The following is a 19890-nucleotide window of genomic DNA, read 5'->3' as shown; positions in this document are numbered from 1 at the left end:
GAGGCAGGCTGTTCAAACAAGATACCTCAGCCATAGGTTTCTTTTCCTTCTCAGTTTTCTGAGAGATTTCAAACTAATATATTGGCTGCTTAGTTGCTGGCAGTTCAGACTGGGTAGATTGATGCTATTATATGAGGATCACTATCTATAGTCATTCAAAGGAAATTCATGAGTTACAAATCCTACCATCTACTATAGGAACAGTGATAGTTTTTACATGGTAATGTAAAAGCCTATCATTAATGTATTCCAGTCCCAAAGTGAAGTCGCTGAGGATAATAAACACCTAGAACATTAATTTTTTTTTAATTTATGGATTAAAAAACTCTTCAAAGTATACTAGAAATATCCTTATCTCTAAAAATGAGCTTTACCAAATAACATGTGTTCTTCAGAAACTGGGTCATTATTATAAACACCAGTTGGGTACTAGAAAATCAGAAGCACTTAACATTACAGAACAAACTAGAAAATTTCTAGAAAGAGGTTTGCCGACAGTGCTAAATATTAATTGTGGAAATGCCATATAAGATGAAGCCCAAAAATAGGTCAAAGAAATCTGACTCCTAGGAGGTGATTAATAGGCCTTCAGAGAATTGGTCCAGTAAGACCCTGAGAGCTAGGTCTGGATGGGAGCAATTTAACAAGGGCATGTGGAGTGGAAGGGAGGCAGTATGAGTAGAGCTGACCTCTAACAACTCTGTTAGGGAACTAATTGAGGAAAAGAGGAACATTTGGTTGTGGGGAAAGAATAGCTTCCAGAAGAGTAGGAAAATGGTATTCTATCCTGTTTGCTATGAGAAAAGGCAAAAATACTAGATTTGTAATAAGATGCAAGAAAGGTCAATGGACAAGCAAGAATTGGAGGTGGAGGAGAACATGACCCTGAACTTGGCAGGAGAAAATGAGGTTAAGGGCATAGATGGAGAGTTAAAAGGACAAGAAAGATGAATTGTTCTTCAGCAGAGCTAAAGGGAGAAGTTGGATGAAAATTAAGTTCATGTAATTCAAACTGGTCAGCTACAAAGTTCTGTCAGTAACTTTCATCAGTCTAGGAGCTAGAGGAGAGGGGAGGATGGTATGTCACCCCCAAGACTGGAATTTGGGCGGCATGTAGGGCAGAGGACTAAGAGGTGAGAAACCAAGGGTGGCTGCTGTTTCTCATCTCCGTATCATATACTTCAACTGTTGGTGATGGACAGATTGGTTTTGAAGCTCAGCTGTTAGTTCAGTTTAAAGTAATGAATGAAATTGAATAGACTTCAAAATAGTTTTCTTCCACAATGATAGCATGTCCTTGAATTTTTTTAACCCCCTTTCCAGCAATTCTAGTTTTCCAAACACAACTGTCAACATGCTGCCTTGACTTCCTTTTCTGAGACATCCTTCATTTCTGCCTTTTGTCTCACAAAAGCCTCAGGGAGTATGGGAAGATTACTGAGTGGGAAAAGGGCTTGCTATACAAGCATAAAGTTCTGAGTTCAGGTCGCCAATTCCCATATAAAATACTCGGCATGGCAGCTCATGCCTGTAATCACAAGGCTAGAGAGGTAGGGATTCCCTGGTGTTCAGTGACAGATAATCTCTAGACTAATTGCTGAGTTCCAGACTCACTGAGAGACCTTGTCTCGTGGAATAAAGTGGAGAGCAACTGAGATCCTTAACATATGCAAGTGTGCACATGCGCGTGCACACACAGAGGCATGCACACAATATGTTCACTCATGTATACACATATACACATGCTAAAAAATGTGTAGACAGGACCTAAGAGATGGCTTATGGTTAAGGTCTTGCCTGACAGGCCTAATGACCCAGGTTCAATTCCACAATACTCATGTAAGCCAGATATACAAGGTGGGGCATGCGTTTTACAGTGGCTAGAGGTCCTGGTATGCATTTTCTCTCCCTCTCCCTCTCCCTCTCCCCCAACACCCCCCCTCTCTCTGTCCCTCCCTCCCTCTCTCCCTCCCTCTCATATAAAATAAACAAAAAAGCCACACAGAAACCTGTGTAATTTTTGATAGAATGTTCATGAAACTGAAAGAGAAATATGTATTTTCCAGAGCTTAACCTCTCAGGTGACAAAACTTGGCAAACATTAAAGACAACAGATAATAAATTTGATTTTTAATGATCCAGAAGGCAGTGATTTCTGAGACAGTTCCACATACCTTGACCATGTTTACTTTTTGGTCTTAATCAGAGAGGAATGATATTTTCAGGAGTCAAATTAATCATCCTCTTTTTGATAAAATGTGTTTTGAATATCGGTCATTGTGGAGTAATAAAATTTTACTGGGGAAAAATTATAGCAAGGTATATTTCACATGTAGAACATTATTAAAAGCCATAAGAGGAGAAAGGCCTCTATAAATGCATCAAGACCTCATTTCTCTAGAAGTAATATGAGCAGATATTGGGAACACAGCCAAGAAAATGGAAGTGAAAATGTTTTCTAAGAGTCAGAGAAGTCTCTCCTGTAAAATTCATGCACTATATTCTGAAAGGGTTTTAGGTTTTTTTTCATAGTCTATATGTTCCTTCTTAATTTAGACATGCATGTATAAAATCTCAGCATATAACTTATTGGGACTGGAGTTATAGGTATGAAGAACATAAATGTCGGTTAAAGACCCAAAAGTCTTAGAGCCTCATAAAGGGGCTGGAGAAATGGTTCAGTTGTTATGTGCAAGTGTAAGGACCTGAATTTGGATCTCCAGCAACCTCATAAAATGCCAGGCATGGTGGCATGTACCAGCAATCCTAACACTAGAGAGGCATACACAAGAAGATACCTAGGACTTGCTGGCTAGCTCCACATGTGAGTGTGCACATACCTTCCTGAGGAGCCTGACAGATTGCACCCTTTACCCAAAAACCCATTGCTGCACACCTCAGCAGCCCACAGTGTGTGCAGGGCACCACGAGGCTTAGGATTCTCTTATAATTCCCTGCTTATAATACCAGCCCTTAATCATTTCCTCATGAATGGCTTGAAGCCATTCAAGGCCATTTCTCATATAAAAGTCTGATTTTGTTCATTCAAGATATAGGAGAAAATGAAGTGAGGATCAGCTTTATGAGAAACTTGCGTCTGTTTCTTAGTAGCCCCTGGTCAGTAACACTTAACAATAATTTTGTTCTCATATGAATTGTTTCTTAATTATATGTGTCGATGTAGACAATCAATGGCTGGTATATTTGAAAACCGGAAATGACCTTTTATTTCCTGTTGAATGCTTGATTCGTTTGCAGTATATGTATTTGACCCTGAAAATATGTCCTTAGGCTAGCATATTAACTTGCATGCCCTAGAAGTTCTGAAGAGCAGTAAGTACATGGCAGCTCCAAAGCATGTTGTATGTCAAAGAGACCAGATAAGAGAAGGAAAAGTAATGTGAATGCATTATCCATGTGATGGTCACTGAGGGGACTCTTTCTACATTAGCAAGGGAAAACCACACTACTTACATAGCCATGCACAGAAGTGTCTGCTTGTGTGTAAGTAGATATACTCTGCATGCTTAGTGCACAATATGCTAGATTTCTCTGCTGTTTCAACACAGGGACTCAGAGAAACATAAGGTTGTTTGGTGTCTGTGTGCAGGTGGGTGAATTAATTTTTACTATAACCAATTTTAGAATGAGCAGAAGCTGCCAAGTAAGTTGAATTCTGTCTAAATTCTGAGAAGTATACCTTAAATTGATTTGGTCTACTCACCAGAGGCATGCATTTAGAGTGCACACTTTCACAGTGACAGCTATCTATTAAGTGCATACATCATTGTGATTCATGCTTAGCAATTGACTGCTGTGAGCCATATCTGCAACTCAAGATCACTATCTGGGGAGATGAGTTTCTATGTGTGAGCACATATTAGATTTAAAAGGAAACTCAGAGTTATGGTTTCCATAGAAATACAGCTTAGATACATTGCAAGTCACATACATTAATGTATTTAAATCAAATTCACATATACAGATACAGTGTGATGGATTTAGAGTTGCTATGGGAATCACATTTCTTTTCTTCCTTGGAGACCAGTATGGCAGTCTTCAAATCAGATTAGAAGATGTGCTAGAAAAGTGATTTCACAAAGGAAGCTCCATAAGAAGTGTGATACAATTAAGTGTTTGAATCGTCCTAATTAAATCCTAAGGTGTAGATTCTAGTAAATCCTAAGTGCTTCTCAAAAACTATACTGAATATTGGCATACTGTCAACTGCTTTTAATTTTAGATTCTCCAGCATTGTTTATACAATCATAAGATGGGACTATGTGTAGTCATTTATTTGTTTAGCAATATATAACAATTTGTTGAACGTACAATGTATGTTCAGATGTAATCTGAATATACATCTATAAGCTTCTTTGGGGAAAGAAAAATTACTTTCACAATGTGTTCTTTATGTTGAGTTTTGTTTTTTTTAAGAAAGGTTGTGAAGCACAACAATACTGATTCACTTTCACTCTCAGCATAGTGGTTTAACGTATGTTCCTTGGCCAAAGTACCCCATGCATTTAAAAGAATGTATGATGTATAGTGTTTTAGAAGTGTGTTAGGTCAAAGTACCTGACAGTGCAACTCACATCCTTCGTGATCTGGCAAAGTAGTTTGTCTGTTTCTGATAATTGCTTCAAAGAGGGTGCTAAGCTTTACTGTGTTGATTGTGGAACTGTCTGGACTCCCATTGTGGTGGTTTGAATGTGAAATGTTCCTCACAGCCTCATGTATTTGTGGCTAAGCCTCATACTCAGACCCCACTTGGAGCTTTTGAGAGGTAGAGCTTTGCTAGAGGAGGTTGTCACTGGGGGCCTGCTTTTGAGGCCTATTCGTCCAGCTCTACTAGGTGTTCATTAGCTCACTCATTGTTGCTGCTCCCTCCCAACTGATATGACAAAATATGATACCCAGCCTCAGCTGTATCATGCCATGATGAAACTTCCCCTCAGAACTGTAAGCTAAATTAAACCCTTTTATTTGGTGCCATAAGCTACTTCTGGTCAGATATTTTGTCCCAGCAACAAGAAGGTAATAGCATTAGCCATCTATTCATTCTACTGTTCTTGACTGTTTGTAAGACTTTATTGTTACAGGGAATCTATGCTTATGGTTGTTGTCATCCTGTTGAATTGAATGTGTATTCTTTGGAACTACTCCTTATCTTAAAGTCTGTTTGATCTGATGATTATACAGCCACTTCAGCTCTCTAGTACATAATGGTAGGTACATCTTTCTCTGTGGTAAGCTAAATATCTCCCCATTTGTCTTTTTGTTTAATTATATCTTTAGACATCACACAGTAATTCATTTTGGTATTCTGCACCTTTTGACTAGACAGTGTTCACCCCACTTACATTTAATGTAATTACTTGGCTAGATTTAGAGCTGCCAAATTGCAACTTGTTTCCTGTTTGTTTCCTGTGTTTTGTTATTCAAATAATGTGTTTTTCATAATTTTACCACTTTTGTTTTCTTCATTTCTAAACATTTATGTTCCATCCTGGCTTCATTTCTCTTTAAACTGAGGAACATTAAAGAATTGTTTGTAGTGGCAAGCTTAGTGGTAATAGTCCTTTTGGCTTTCCTTTCTTTATGTTCATTAATATTTTTAATATATAAAGAATTTAAGCAAATATTTATTTTCCTTTAATTACTTTAAAGTTACCCTTCAACTGCCTGTGGTCTCTAAACGTAAGAAATGCATGCTTATTTTAGCCATCTTCCTGTATATAGTTCTTTCTTTGTGTATAATCAAAATTCTCTCCTTGTCTTTGGTTTTCAGTTTTGACTATTGTGGTTTGGTTCAGGTATCCCCACTAAACTCGGGTGCTTTGAATGCTAGGTTCCCAGCTGATGGAGATTAGGGAATTGATACGTCCTGGAGGCAGTGTGTTGTTAGGGGCGGGCTTATGGGTGTTATAGCCACTTTCCCCTTCCCAGTGTCGGCATATTCTCCTGTTGCTGTTGTTCATCTGATATTGGTGGGAGGTGATGTCCACCCTCTGCTCATGCCATTGTTTTCCCTGCAATCATGGAGCTTCCCCTTTGAGCCTGTAAGCCAAAATAAACCTTTTTTCTCCCTCAAGCTGCTCTTGGTTGGGTGTTATCTACCAGCAGTACAAACCTGACTGCAACAACTATGATGCCTAATCAACTTGTCTTGGCACACAGTAAGAGCCACCTGTTGTTCTAAACATCCAATGTGTTTTAGCTCAATTTAGTATCACAGTAACTTCAGAAGACAGGTACAATTATTGTCCTTATTTTAGGATCTAGAAAGCTAAGGGACATAGATTTCGGAGATAGCTCTTTTGGTAAAGTACTTGCCTCATAAACATGAGAACCTGAGTGTTATCTCCAAAATCCATGTTTAAAAAGCCAGGTACGGTTGCAGACCATTGTAACACAGCGCTGGGGAGGCAGAGGCAAGAGGATTGCCAGGGCTCTCTGGTCAGCCAGTCTAGCCGTCCAGTCAAAGAGAATGGAGAACATGTCTCAATGTGGATAACATTCCTAAGGACATCCAAGGTTGTCCTCTGGCTTCCACACACACATGTATGTACGCATGCATGCTCATAAAAACACATGTATACACATGCATATCGTTTTTTAATCCTTTTCATCCTTATAGTAGGGTTTTGAGTAATCATTACTATATTTTATCTGTAATAATAAATGCAGTAAGTGTTAAGCCACTTGTTTCTGGCTTCTCATCTCCAAAACAGAAATGTTTGCAGGCCCCCCAAGTGCTGAGCTCCACATTATTAGGATCACTAATCTCTGATTTCTTAATCTTTCTATTCAACTATCTCTCTGGACAAATGGTCTGAGAGATTTTGAGGCAAAGAACAAACCAGTGAGACAAAATTAGCATCTATTTCTTGGTTTCTTCACACAGAGCTCTACTCCCAGAGAGCTGTGATGGCCATCCTGTCCCTTCTGCACCAGGAAGCAGCCATCTTGGCTTTTTTTCTAACCAGCATGGGTCATTCTTATGTTGCTGCTTCCTGTAGATGTTAAAATGTGTGTTCCTGTGGTGGACCATTCATTTTTCTCTTTATAGATATCATAAGGTGAGATTTTCTTTTTCAACCTGACTTATGTCAGTTTTCAGTGGAAAATGATGTGTTCACTCTCAGCTGCCATGTGCAGAATTCCACCAAATGCCTGTGAACCTGTTTTTCTTTATTATCAGTGACTTTCTGTGTCACTGGTATATTAGGCAAAATAGAAAAGGTTTTTAGACTCCCTTTGAATGAGTGAAAGTCACCTGAGCTGGCCTTACCTATCAAATAAAGGTGTCCTGGGAAAAGTAAACTTAAGTACTGAGTAGAAGTTAGCCAGAAGCAGGATGTGACCGAAGAGCATTCTAGACAGAAAGAACAGAATGTTGAGGTCACCAGAGAATGTGCTCAGTTCAGTGAAGTGCATGTTTAGTTGTTGTTGTTTGGATGTTTTGAGACATGGGGCTGCAGAAGAAAACCAGACCTTTGTCACTGCTTTCAATATAAGAAAAGAGTAGCTGGGGAGCTAGCTCAGTGGTAAAATGATGGTTGTACAAGCATGAAGACCTGAGTTCAGTTTCCTAGCATTCATATGAATACCAGGCACGGTAGTACATACCTGTAAGTCCAAGAAGTCCAAGTGGCACAGTCAGGCAGCTGCTGAGACAAGAAGAATTTGTGACCTCTGGGTTCAGTGAGAGACCCTGTCTCAATAAATGGATGGAGAGTCACTGAGGAAGACACCAACTCAATGTCTGGTTTCTACACATGTACACATACACACACCCAAGACCATGCATGTAGAGCTTCACACACATCTCTCTCACAAAGCTTGGGAGCTTAAAACAGCAGACATGGGGCTGCAGAAATGACTTAGCAGTTAAGACACTTGCCTACAAAGCCAGAGGACCCAGGTTTGATTCCCTAGGACCCACGTAAGCCAGATGCACAAGGTGGCACATGTGTCTGGAGTTCATTTGCACTGGCTGAAGGCCCTGTCATGCCCATTCTCATTCTGTCTCACTCTCTCTCTCAAATAAATAAATAAATATAAAAATAATTTAAAAAATAATAGGTGTGTGTTGTCTTGCAGACTGCAGTGCATCACAGCTTAGTTCTCTGCTTCAGACCTCACCAGGTGTCAGTGGTTCTATGGTCTCATCAGAGGCTAAGGTGGGGACTCACTTTCAAGCTCTTGGGTTGTTGGCCCTTTTCCTGCCTCTGTAGGACTGAGGCCTTGGTTTCTTGCCATATGCCATCCTCAGTTCCTTGAGGTAAGTGGTACCGCTTCCCTTTGTGGACCTTTCCAGCAGAATGCTTACTTAATGCAGCTCCTTCTTCAGGAGTAGGAAGATCTCTCCAGTGTCTGCCAGCAAGAGTCCTGAATGTAGTGACACTATAGTGGGAGTAACTTCACATCACTTTTGCCCCATTCTGCTGGTTATAGGCAAGTCACAGCTTCTCACCACTTTCTAGAGGAGAAAGTTATACCAGCAGACAGAGATCACTGGAATGGGGGGTCACCTGTCAGTCTTACAGAGCTCATACTGTACAATAGGGTCTGATGCATGTCATTAAAAAGTTGAGGCCTTGTAGAGAACACATTTGTTGAGACACACTTACCACCTAGAAACTAGCTAACCTGGTGAATAATGAGATATAGGAAGGAGACCTGAAGTATGGGAAACCCAAGCTAAATGGTGCATATATGATTGGCTTATATGGTAGTAAATATTGATCATCAACTTGACAGTCTAGAATCACCTAGAAGACAAACATCTGGGCATGTCTGTGAGGCCGTCTTGGGATTAGGTTACCATGGGCAGCACTGTCCCATGGAGTGGGGTCCCCGACTAAATCAAGATGAGAATGTGAGCTGAGCACCAGCGTGGCTCTCAGCTTCCTGAGTGCTGGGCCTGCTCCTGCAGCCAGCCATGCCTTTCTCCCCATGATGGGCTGTATCCTTGAACTGAGAGCCAAAATAACCCCTTCCTTCCTTACACTGCTTTTGTCAGGTGCTTTGTCACAACAAAGAGAAAAGTAAAACCCAACTCAGAGGCTTCATGGAAGCAGAAAGCCCTGGAGCTGGAGTCATTTGGGGTGGTTCTGGGTGATTCCAGTGGGCTCTGCTCACTGTCTCACTTCCTGAGCTCTGAGTCTCTTTTCTGGTAAGGCTAGATAAGGGAGTGCTAGTGGAGGACAGCAGGTTTGGCGCCCTCAGAAAAGGGAGATAGTAGATCAACAGGGACTCAGACTGAAATTAAGTCTAGCACATGTCACGTAATTAAGAACCAAGGAGCCCAGAAATGGCCATCTTCATTTATAAGCTTCTTGCTTAAGTGAGTGTCACATGTTAGAAGTACAGTGGTGACCGTGAGGGTGTTGTCATGGTAACGCCTCTGTGTCTTTATTCTCCACAGGCTGGCTCAGTCTGCTCCTTCTATCAGCCACTCCTTTCTCCTATTCTACAGGAAACAGTTCAGGCAAGGGGCTCAGTGTAGGGATGTTGTGTGGAGCATTTATTAGGACAAAAGATCACCACTGTTTCTATTTCTCTGAGAACAATTAAAAACAAGCCTTATACCAAAATGGTAATTAGGTTTGGCATGTAATATGTTTGAAAGTATGCTTAATCTTCCAGGCACAAAAAGTCAATAGTTGATTCCAAGAACTATATACCAAATTGAACTAACTGTTGAAAAGTTACCATCTTTAAGACCTGAGCCACTTCATGATAGGAAATACTTTCCTGCATTTTCCCCTATGAAAACTTCTTTGAAGCCAAAGTGACTCAAGCAGATACTGGAAAATACTGAGAATCACATGATGGCTAAAAATAATCATCTCCGGCAGGGACAGTTAGCAGGGCAGAAGTAATGGTGTGTAAACGGCCCTACTTGCCAGACATGTTCCCTGAACTAAGTCCCCTGCGCATCACAGCGTTGGTCAGCTAGGAGAGGTTCTAAGGCTCCCTGGACAGTGCTCACTCTGCGCAGTCAGCCACGCCTTTGGGTGCTAAGACCTGTTACATTTAAAGGCAGGGAGACTCCAGTGGTGGGCTGTCTGAGGTATATTTGAGATGAGCAATGGCCCCAGAGTGGTGACTGAGTGACTGACTGGCTCATAGCTCTGCCTCTACCTGGTTTTCTTTCAGCCATACCCTTAGAACCAATAGCAGATTCTCTCTGAGAACTTTTTTCTTGCTTATACTATAAAACATAGACTCATTTGGTGATACGTGGACATGGTATAGAATGGGGGTTTTAAACTATAGTGTAGCAAGTATTTTACCCAGAGCCCTCTTGTTTGGCATGTGTGTGTTATATGTGTATGTAGAGTGTGTGAACATATGTATGAGTGCAGATACACATATCCTGTGTACAGGCAGTTGGAGATCAGAGTGTCAGTTGTCCTCTGACATGGTCTTTCCTTGAACCCATAGCTGCCATTTTCAGCAGAACCCTAGCAGTTCTGTCTCTGCCCCCATAGAAATGGGCTGTGAGTATATATGGCCACACACAGCTTTTTATATGTTTCTGGGGATCCAACTCAGGTTCTCTCAGGCCTTCATGCACCCTTACCCCCTGAGTCATTTCCCCAGCCCACAAAATCCATCTTGAGGCTCCCCCAGATGAATGGCTTTCTGGATCTGCCCCCACAGTCTTTTCTGCAGGCTCCTGACAGTGGCCTGGAGGAGGACAAGTGTGCCCCTCCAACGTGTCTGTGTCCATCTCTTTGCTTGTAACTCCCTGGCGTGGCCTCTTAGCAGGTGAGGCAAGACCTGCTCACATTAGGACTGTAGGGGACAGCTTTGGCCCTGGCTCCCTCATGGTTGGTATAAAATCTCACCTCAGTGAGGCCTTGAAAACTTAAGGATGACTCCTGCCTTCACTGTATTCCTTGCAGGGATCCTCAGCTTGTGACTTGAGGGTTGTTAAGGACTGTTGACATCTGTGAGGAGGCTTTTGAGCCAAGGTGACCCTGTAGAGATTTGAATGTGAAATGTGCCCCTACAGCCTCACGTGCTTGTGAATTAAGCCCCCCCCCCCCCCGTTATTCCCAGCTGGTGGAGCCTTTGGTAAGTGGAGCTTGAGGAAAAGGTGTGTTGCTGGGGCAGTCTTTGGGCTTGATCAGTCTATCCTGCTCCTGCTTTCCGCTGTGGATATGTGAAGTTGTGAGCTGTCTGCCAAGCTTTTCTCTCCTACAGTGAAGCTTCCCCTTGAAACCAAAACCTAAAAGAAATCTTTTCTTCCCATAAGCTGCTTTTGGTCAGGTGTTTTGTTCTAGCAATGAGAAGCTAACTGCTATAGACCCTCTCCACATCTGGCTGGTGGCTCTCACAAGATAAGCGCTGACCTCTGTCCTGAGCAAACTTGGTCCCCAGTGTGGATTATGGAAACTCTGCAGATTGCAGAGGAGTTGAAACAGGAAAAGACCAAAAGCTTGTGTAAATTACCACTTACTCACCCCCTCTACTTTTCTCTCCCTACACCACTGGTTTGCAAGTTGATGTTGTCACTTGCCAATTTATTGTGTTACTTGCTTATTGTCTAGCCCTGTTCCCCAGTGGGACATGAGCTTCACATAGACAGGCTTCTTTTGTGGCTCACTTGTTATTTAATGCTAATGTCTGTTATCTTGCCACATACTTAGTGAGGGGGCATTCAGTAAATGGTGTGTGAATTAATGGAGTAATTTAAAGAAACAGAGACTGTTAACATAATTAGTGAAAGTATGGTATAGGAAGAGAGTAGGCCTTGGAGCCCAGAGGTGGATCATGAGCTCATCAGCAGTAGAAGTGAGTCTGTCTGCTGCTTGCCTCAGCACATCCATCTTTGGTTTGTTAGTGATCCCTGGATATGTTATAGAATAGGGATTTTAAGCTATACTGTTGCAAGTACTTTGTTGTGTCTAAAAGGGGAAGCCAGTGTACATTTGTGTCCATGGTTAGGTTAGATCTCAACTCCTGAGTCCTATGAAAGCTGGCATTTATTGAGTACTTGCTATGTGCCAGGCCCTTCTGTAAGAGTTTTCCATGTCCTCATTCATTACTCCTTACAGCTGTGGGAAGCAGCATGGCAGTGATTCAGCCCACTCAGCAAGTAGCAGAGCCCCACTCCTAAGAACCGTCCCCACCACCTCCCTGAGGTGAGCTGATGGATATGCAGCTCTGTGCCAGCTCTTCATGCCCACAAGATCAGTGTGCCCTGTGCTCGCTGAGTGGAGCACCTGCTTTGACAGGAGCTGCAACTTCTGTGATGAGCTGACAGAAAGAAGAACTGGCCAGACTGGAGAGGGGCTTAGTGGTTAAGGCACTTGCCTGCAAAACCTAAGGACCCATGTTTGACTCTCCAGGTCTCACTGCAAGCCAGATGCACAAGATGTTGCAAGCATGCAAGGTATCACATGCACACAAGGTGGCACCTACATCTGGAGTTCGAGCAGTGGCTATAGGACCAGGTGTACCAATTCTCTCTCATTCTCTCTCTCTCTCTCTCATAAAAAAGGAAGAGCTGCCAGCCTTGCCACCATCTGTGCCAGTAAGGATGAAACCAAGGTTGCGGGGGGGGGGGGGGGCTCCAAACTGCTGAGTACCAAAAAAACAGGCCTCATAATGATCTCATGAACCACCTTGTTCAAGTTCCCGTGGGGTTGAACCCTGGCCACCACTGAAGGGTTTTGTTTTCGTTCTTGCTTTAGAGCCGATCAGATGACAGAATGGACAATGTGAAGGGATAGAACCACTTTTTTTTTTTAACTATTGCATATTTATTTACATAATGGATATTTAGGTCTCAGCTATTATAGATAACCCAGCAGTGAATATCCTTGGAGCCATGTTTGAAGAAGAGGCCCAGGTCTTCACGAGTTGAATTCATAGAATTCAGTGTCAGTACTGTATCTCTGCTCAGTTTGATGACTGGTGCCAGTCACGGGGAAGTCCCTGTGGGAACTGTCCTCATCAGTCCAGCCTAGCTACTTTCTCCCATCATTGGCCTCTTCTTCATTTTAAACAAAGTTCATTATCGGGGGTGAAGGGGAAAGAGGACATCTATTTGCAAAGGTAAAGGGATAAGAAAGGGCTGTGAAAATCCTCCATAAATGATTCACCAGTGCAGACATGATGTAAGGCCTGCCTGCTGGGTTCCAGTTGTCCTATGAGGCTTTAATTGATGAGCACCATGGGGCTGGGGTGGGAAAGAATCTCTCAAAGTAGGGGAGAGGTTCGGAATGAGCAGAAGAGCAGTGGCTTCCTGAGTATATGTGTATGCATGTGTGTCTGTCTATCTGTCTGTCTATTCATGTGTTTAATATCTCTGTGGTTCTTGTCAACAGTATCAATGTCATATTTTTAGCTCCTGTTTATGATTTTGGCAAAAGGAATAAGAACTTCTAAATTGTAGCAAAGCCTTGGTCATGAAGAATAAAGCCAAGTAAATCACCTGTGAATGAAGATTCACCCTACATGCCCAAAATACAGCATTTCCATAAGCATCAAGCAGGCTGCTAATTGTTGACATTAGACTCAGCAATGCTTTGACTTTGTAGAGACACTAGTCACACCACTCACTCTTTTCTCTTTTACAGCCATAGTTAAAGTGTCTTAGAATTATATTTATGCCCCAGTTCCTAAAGGCATTATAATTAAGGCAGAACTGCTCAAAGATGAACATTGTGAATCATAATCACATCCAGTGGGCAGATGTTAGGGAATTACAGGGACTTGTAGACAGTTGACATCTATTTTCCTCTGCTTCTGAAACTACCTTTTATTTTGAATGGGAAAACTAGGGAGGGATAGAGAAGCTTGAGGGCAAAACAATTTTCTATAAAACAGTGTTCCCATTGATGATGTTCTCGACATCATAAAATGCAGCTTGGAAAAGAATGAAGGGCTTGATAACTACAAGAAAAAGTCTATTTCTGATTTGTAGCCAAAGTAGTTACATTTTCTTTAAAAGCCATATAGTGCAAGCTGGGCATGGTGGTGCACGCCTTTAATCCCAGCACCCGGGAGGCAAAGGTAGTAGGATTGCCATGAGTTTGAGGCCACCCTGAGACTACATAGTGAATCCCAGGTCAGCCTGGGCTAGAGTGAGACCCTTCCTCAAAAAAAAAAAAAAAAGCCATATAGTGCAAATGTTTCCCACATACCCACGTCCCCTGGTGTAAGAGGTATGGGAAGATAGAAATAGGATCACTGGTGAAGTGGAGCATTTGGGGAGGTGAGCAGGCAACTGATGAGGGCATCAGAATTTAAAGCCAGGATTGGACAGAAGACAGGATATTACTGTGTCACTTGACAAGACTGAAAAATATACAATAGCTTACATAAGCATATTGTACTAAAGTAAGTTTACTGGAATTGGTAACTGCAGTTTTCTGATAACAACCTTAAAATGTTGCTCTCACTGTGTGGGAAACAGTCCCTGACTCCAAAAGTTAGGTCCATTTGGGAGTGTACTTGTTTGAAAAAAGACAGCAAGGATCTTTTTGTGTGTGCAGACTATGTATGGTGTGGTATGATGTGTGTGTATTTTGTGTAAGGTTATGCATGCGTTAAAACAATTTTTTGTTTTTTGTTTGTTTTTTACAGTACAGTCTCACCCTAGCCCAGGCTGACCCGGAATTCACTATTCTCAGGCTGGCCTCTAACTCATGGCAATCCTCCTACCTCTACATCCCTAGTGCTGGGATTAAAGGCTTGTGCCACCACACCTGGCTCTAGAAACAACTTTTAAATAAAACCTTTAACCTCTGTTGATACTAAGATGTCTTTCCTGTTCATTGCTCTCTACCTGTTTGTTTGTTTGGGAGAACAGATGCATGCTTAACTGGTGACTGTCTCCTCATCCTTTTTGATAAATGATTTTCCTCTATATGCTTCTTTCTATTTTAGTCAGAATTATAAAGCCCCACTCATTTGAGATATGAAACATGAATTACTTTTGATGTTATTAAATTTTTTGGTTTATTTATTATTTATTTGAGAGTGACAGACAGAATGAGAAAGAGGCAGATAGAGAGAATGGGCATGCCAGGGCTTCCAGCCACTGCAAACAAACTCCAGATGCATGTGCCCCCTTGTGCATCTGGGGTCCTTAGGCTTCACGGCAAGCACTTAACCACTAAGCCATCTCTCCATCCCTGATGTTATTAAATTTTTTTTTTTTTTTTTTTTTTGGTTTTTCGAGGTAGGGTCTCACTCTGGTCCAGGCTGACCTGGAATTAACTCTGTAGTCTCAGGGTGGCCTTGAACTCACAGCGATCCTCCTACCTTTGCCTCCCGAGTGCTGGGATTAAAGGCATGCACCACCATGCCCAACAAATTTTTATTTAATATGTGTGCTCCCTTCCATTCTTCCTTTCTTCAGCCTGCTCTGTGTCCTCTGTGGGTGACTAAATGGTCGGTTGGAAACTGTGTGAACACTTGGGGGAGTAGCTGAGGACACCAAGTCTTTCTTTCTCATCACAGAGCATCTCCAAAGGGTGTTCACGTGGGCCAGTGTGAAAGGCCTGAGGCCCAGCTGATCCTTACAGTATTCATTTTAAGGCCAAGCCTGTGGGCCCACAACAGCTTGGAGAGTCAGACTCACACAGACAAGGCTATTGGGCTCTTCCCATGACAGGGTATGTTTCCTTGGGGAGAAAATAATTTCCTCAGGAGGCTGTGGTTGAGCCTCACCAGCCTCAGGGTCCACAGCAGCACTGGCCTCTCTCCCTAAGCCATGTATACTATCTCCCAGACCGCCGATACTGTGATCATGCCCCAGGGGTTGCCTTTGCCATGGCCCCTTGGTCTTATCAAACAGTTCAGTTTTTTTCAAGCTGCATTTGATGACATCCTGAAATCATAATTAGTAGTAGTCCTATTTTAGAAGTCACGACAAGTTTTAACAGGCTTTTTTCTCTTCCATGGTTTCTTTTTTAACTGTTGTCACTCAGAATAAGGCAAAATGTGAGAACATGAATGTTTGACAATCCAAGCTTGGTTTTGCCACCAGCCATATTCAGTTGCTGACCAGCTTATGGCGAGCCGCTTGGAATGGGGAGTGTGTATGTGCTAAGGAAGCCCTCCTGCAGGGCTCTTTCCCTCAGAGAGGCCAGTGGATGTTGCAGAGGTATGCACAGACCAGCATAAATCACCTGGCTCCTCCTCAAGCTGTTTAGACACTAGCAGACTGCATTTACTCCATTAGCCCAGTTCTACTTATAAGGGACCTGAGTGGTAACTTTACTAAGTTTACTAAGGAGGTCTTAAAAAGAAATTCAGGAAGAGTCCTCTGCCAATGGCTTCCTTCATGTTGGCTCTCCTCAGCCAATGATTTTGACACTGGATCCTGCTTCTGCTGGGCATTAATGAGTGCTAACAAGGTACAGTGTGTCTGGGTCAGACACTGTGCTTGGTCATCTTTAGTACAAACAGAACAGAATCAACTCCTGCATAGTGGAGTGTGAAAAGCAGGCATTCCCGAATAAGCCTACCCATGCAGTTGGTATTGCCTCTAAGGAAAGCTTTCAAGGCACTGTAGCCTGTGGAGGGAGCGACACCCAAGCTGAGACCTGAAAGATGATAGCTTAAGTCACTCAGAGGAGATGGGTCTAGTATGAGGGAGGGTGTTGCATGCAGAGAAATACAGCCTGAATCTCAGTGGTCGTGCAGTCTTAGAACACTGGCCCATTCCTGAGAAAGTGAAGGGTGCCACACATCCAAATTCTTGAATGATGATGTCAGTTTAGAGAGACAACTGGAGAGCAGAGACCACATCTTAGTCAGTTTAGCAAGCTCTTGTACCTGACCTGTGATAGACAATAAATATGGACTTATAAATAAGGAAATTAATCATTATATATTCTATGCACTGCTTTCTGTTATTTTCTTTCCATTAAAATGTGAAGTATTTCTAAAAATGTCTGGAGGGACTAGATTTTGCAAAAACAAAATGGCCTCCACTGCTAGGCAGGTGGTTGCCCTCCAGATAGCTCTGTCCAGGTCAGTGACTGAAGAACCTACTCAGTGGGATTCAGAAATAATGTTCTAGAATGTTCTGTGTGAAGTTCTACAAGAAGGCAGGCCCTTGCAGCAGTGTGCCAGTCACAAGCATTCCACACCCTTGGCATCCTCAAACACTGCACATAGGTGAGTTTCCAGGTCCTTGTCAGTTTACATTTTCAGTACTCAGACTATTATTATGTCATTCCCAGTTTAGTCATTTCAAGTCTATTGGGCCTTTCTCTCTATTTTTATTTATTTTTTAATGGGGTGACAGATATTTTTTAATTTTTTTATTTATCATTTGAGAGAGAGACAGGCAGACAGAGAGAGAATGGGCTCACCAGGGCCCCCAGCCACTGCAAACGAACCCCATTTGCATGTGCCTCCTTGTGCATTTACCTTAAGTGGGTCCTGGGGAATGGAACCAGGGTCCTTTGGCTTTGCAGGCAGGTGGCCCAACCACTAAGCTATCTCTCCAACCCTCCCTATATTTTTTAAAAAGATTCTTTTCTTCTGTGACAAATGGGCATGTATTCTAAAGACCATCACACTGCACTGTCCTTGCTTTTCAAGGGTGCATATGACTCCCATCTGTAAATAATGAGGCACCTGAAGATACACAATATAAACTTTACAGCCTTCCTGTTGGCTGCTTTGTAATTAGGGCACTGGTTGCAACTTGTAGCCGATGTTACATACTGCTTTATTAATCCCTTGTCTCTTTCTAATCTTTCAGAAAACCAAAAAATTGGAAACTGTAAAGTTAGAAGCCACATATCCAAGTTTTGTTTGCTTGTGCATGTGTTTATTTAGACATTTGTTTCTTAACCAAGTGTATTTAGTGTTGAGCCAAACATTGTGTAATGCTCTAGGATTATAGAAATGAGTAAGCTCTATTTCTTGCTCTCCAAGAGCCTTCTAGAAAGACAGAGTGTGAGAGGGCTGTAGGGGAGAGTTTATTAGACCCAAGGGTCCACATAGGAGGGACACCTATGGCAGATGGGGCAGGGGAACCCAAAGCTGCCCCTCCCTGGGACTATGTTCAGAAGAATAGGAAGCTACTGTCACACCACCCTGGTGCATCTTGGCAGGTCTCAGAAGCTAAACAGGGTCAGGGTTGATTAGTACTAGGATAGGAGAATTGAATGGCAGACTTTGCAGAAGAAAAAGAGAGTGGGTTCCCGGTGGTGGCTCAGAAGATCTTAAGCTTTTTTGCATTTGTCTCATGGCAATTCCTGTATCTGTACCATGTCCAAGACAGTGAGTCCACTGGGAGCTGAGCTGACAGGTGAAGTCTTAGCTGAAATATCAGTGTGTGTCATTACTAGTGACACTTAGTAATTGCTTGATTAAGGTGCTGACTCCTACTGCAGAAGTGTGGTTTCTCCCTTTCTAATAAGTAATTTGTAGAGCACTATGTTGAAACATGGAATTATTTTGTTTCCTTAAAATCTCTCATTTAAAATTTTGATGTCCATTTATTTGCCTTTTCAAAATCTGGTTAAGGATGGTACAAAATTGTGTTTCTTCTAGTTTTTCAGTCTTCTTTAAAACAAAAGATTTTTTTGAATTTTTTATTTATTTATTTGAGAGCGACAGACACAGAGAGAAAGACATGTAGAGGGAGAGAGAGAGAATGGGTGCACCAGGGCTTCCAGCCTCTGCAAACGAACTCCAGACGCGTGTGCCCCCTTGTGCATCTGGCTAACGTGGGACCTGGGGAACCGAGCCTCGAACCGGGGTTCTTAGGCTTCACAGGCAAGCGCTTAACCGCTACACCATCTCTCCAGCCCAAAAAAAAGGTTTATAAATGGGAAAAAAAGACATTTAGTTTTGAGCTGGAGAGATGGCTTAGCAGTTAAGACACTTGCCTGTGAAACCTAAGGACCTAGGTTCAGCTCCCCAGAACCTGTATAAGCCATATGCACAAGGTGGCACTTGTGTCTGGAGTTAGATTGCAGTGGCTGGAGGCCCTGGCATACTCATAAAAATGGGGAGAAAAAGAAAAAACAATAAAAAATATTTTTATATTCCTTCTCACCTCATAGGGTTTTATATACTCAGGGCGTTACTAAGTTACAGCTATTACTCTTCCAGCAGACAGACTGCCCCAATGTGGCTGCTTGAGAGCTCTTTCAGGCTAGTTCCTGTGTCCTTTTCTTTGAATCATCCTTGCTTTTTGCCACAGGGTGACCTAGTTTCACCTGGTCCATTCCCTGCCCAATCCCTAGAACCTGCAACTTCTCAAGAAGCCCTTTTGTTGCAGGATACCATTTAGAAACCAGTGTTTGGGCATCAGGGTTGCTCATTACCACGGAGACACCATTGCTCTTAGGTTCTTTCGGTGGCTGAACCCAGGGAACATACTGAAAAGAAAAGTGCATATACATTTGTATCAATGTTTCACCTGAAGTATGAACCTGCTAAAAGGTTTCTTCTGTTGTCTACTGGAAAGTTAAATAGGACAATACTCCCCAAGGTTATCTAAAAACCTTCCTTGTTCATTAGAGCTGTGACTTTCCTCTTTGGAGGGTAAGGGACAGCTGTATTAACCTCTTGCTACCTAATAAAACACTGCTTTCGGAATGGAGAGACGGGTTAACAGTTAAGGTGCTTGTCTTGAAGCCTAAGGACTCAGGTTCGATTCCCCAGTACCCAGTAAGCCAGATGCACATGGTGACACATGTGTCTGGACTTCATTTGCAGTGTCTGGAGGCCCTGGTGTACTCATATCCACCCCCCCTCTATCAAACAAATAAGTAAAAATAAAATATTTAGAAAAAAAAAAAAGAAAGAAAACACTGCTCTTACAAAGGTTTAGTATGTTGCCCTAGGACACTGTATAGTTAGTCATGTGCCTGTGTTCTGACTGTATTGGGA

The 19890-nt window shown here is 42.4% G+C and overlaps 1 protein-coding gene across 3 annotated transcripts in view; it reads left to right on the top strand.

Moving 5' to 3' along the window:
• Mapre2 (microtubule associated protein RP/EB family member 2) overlaps positions 1-19890 on the top strand; it is a 164358-nt gene that overhangs the window by 130223 nt on the left and 14245 nt on the right. The gene's annotated exons all lie outside the window — the stretch shown is intronic.

This window comes from Jaculus jaculus, chromosome 15, assembly GCF_020740685.1.
Source record: "Jaculus jaculus isolate mJacJac1 chromosome 15, mJacJac1.mat.Y.cur, whole genome shotgun sequence".
Classification (NCBI taxonomy): domain Eukaryota; kingdom Metazoa; phylum Chordata; class Mammalia; order Rodentia; family Dipodidae; genus Jaculus; species Jaculus jaculus.
This window is presented reverse-complemented; position numbering and strand designations above follow the sequence as displayed.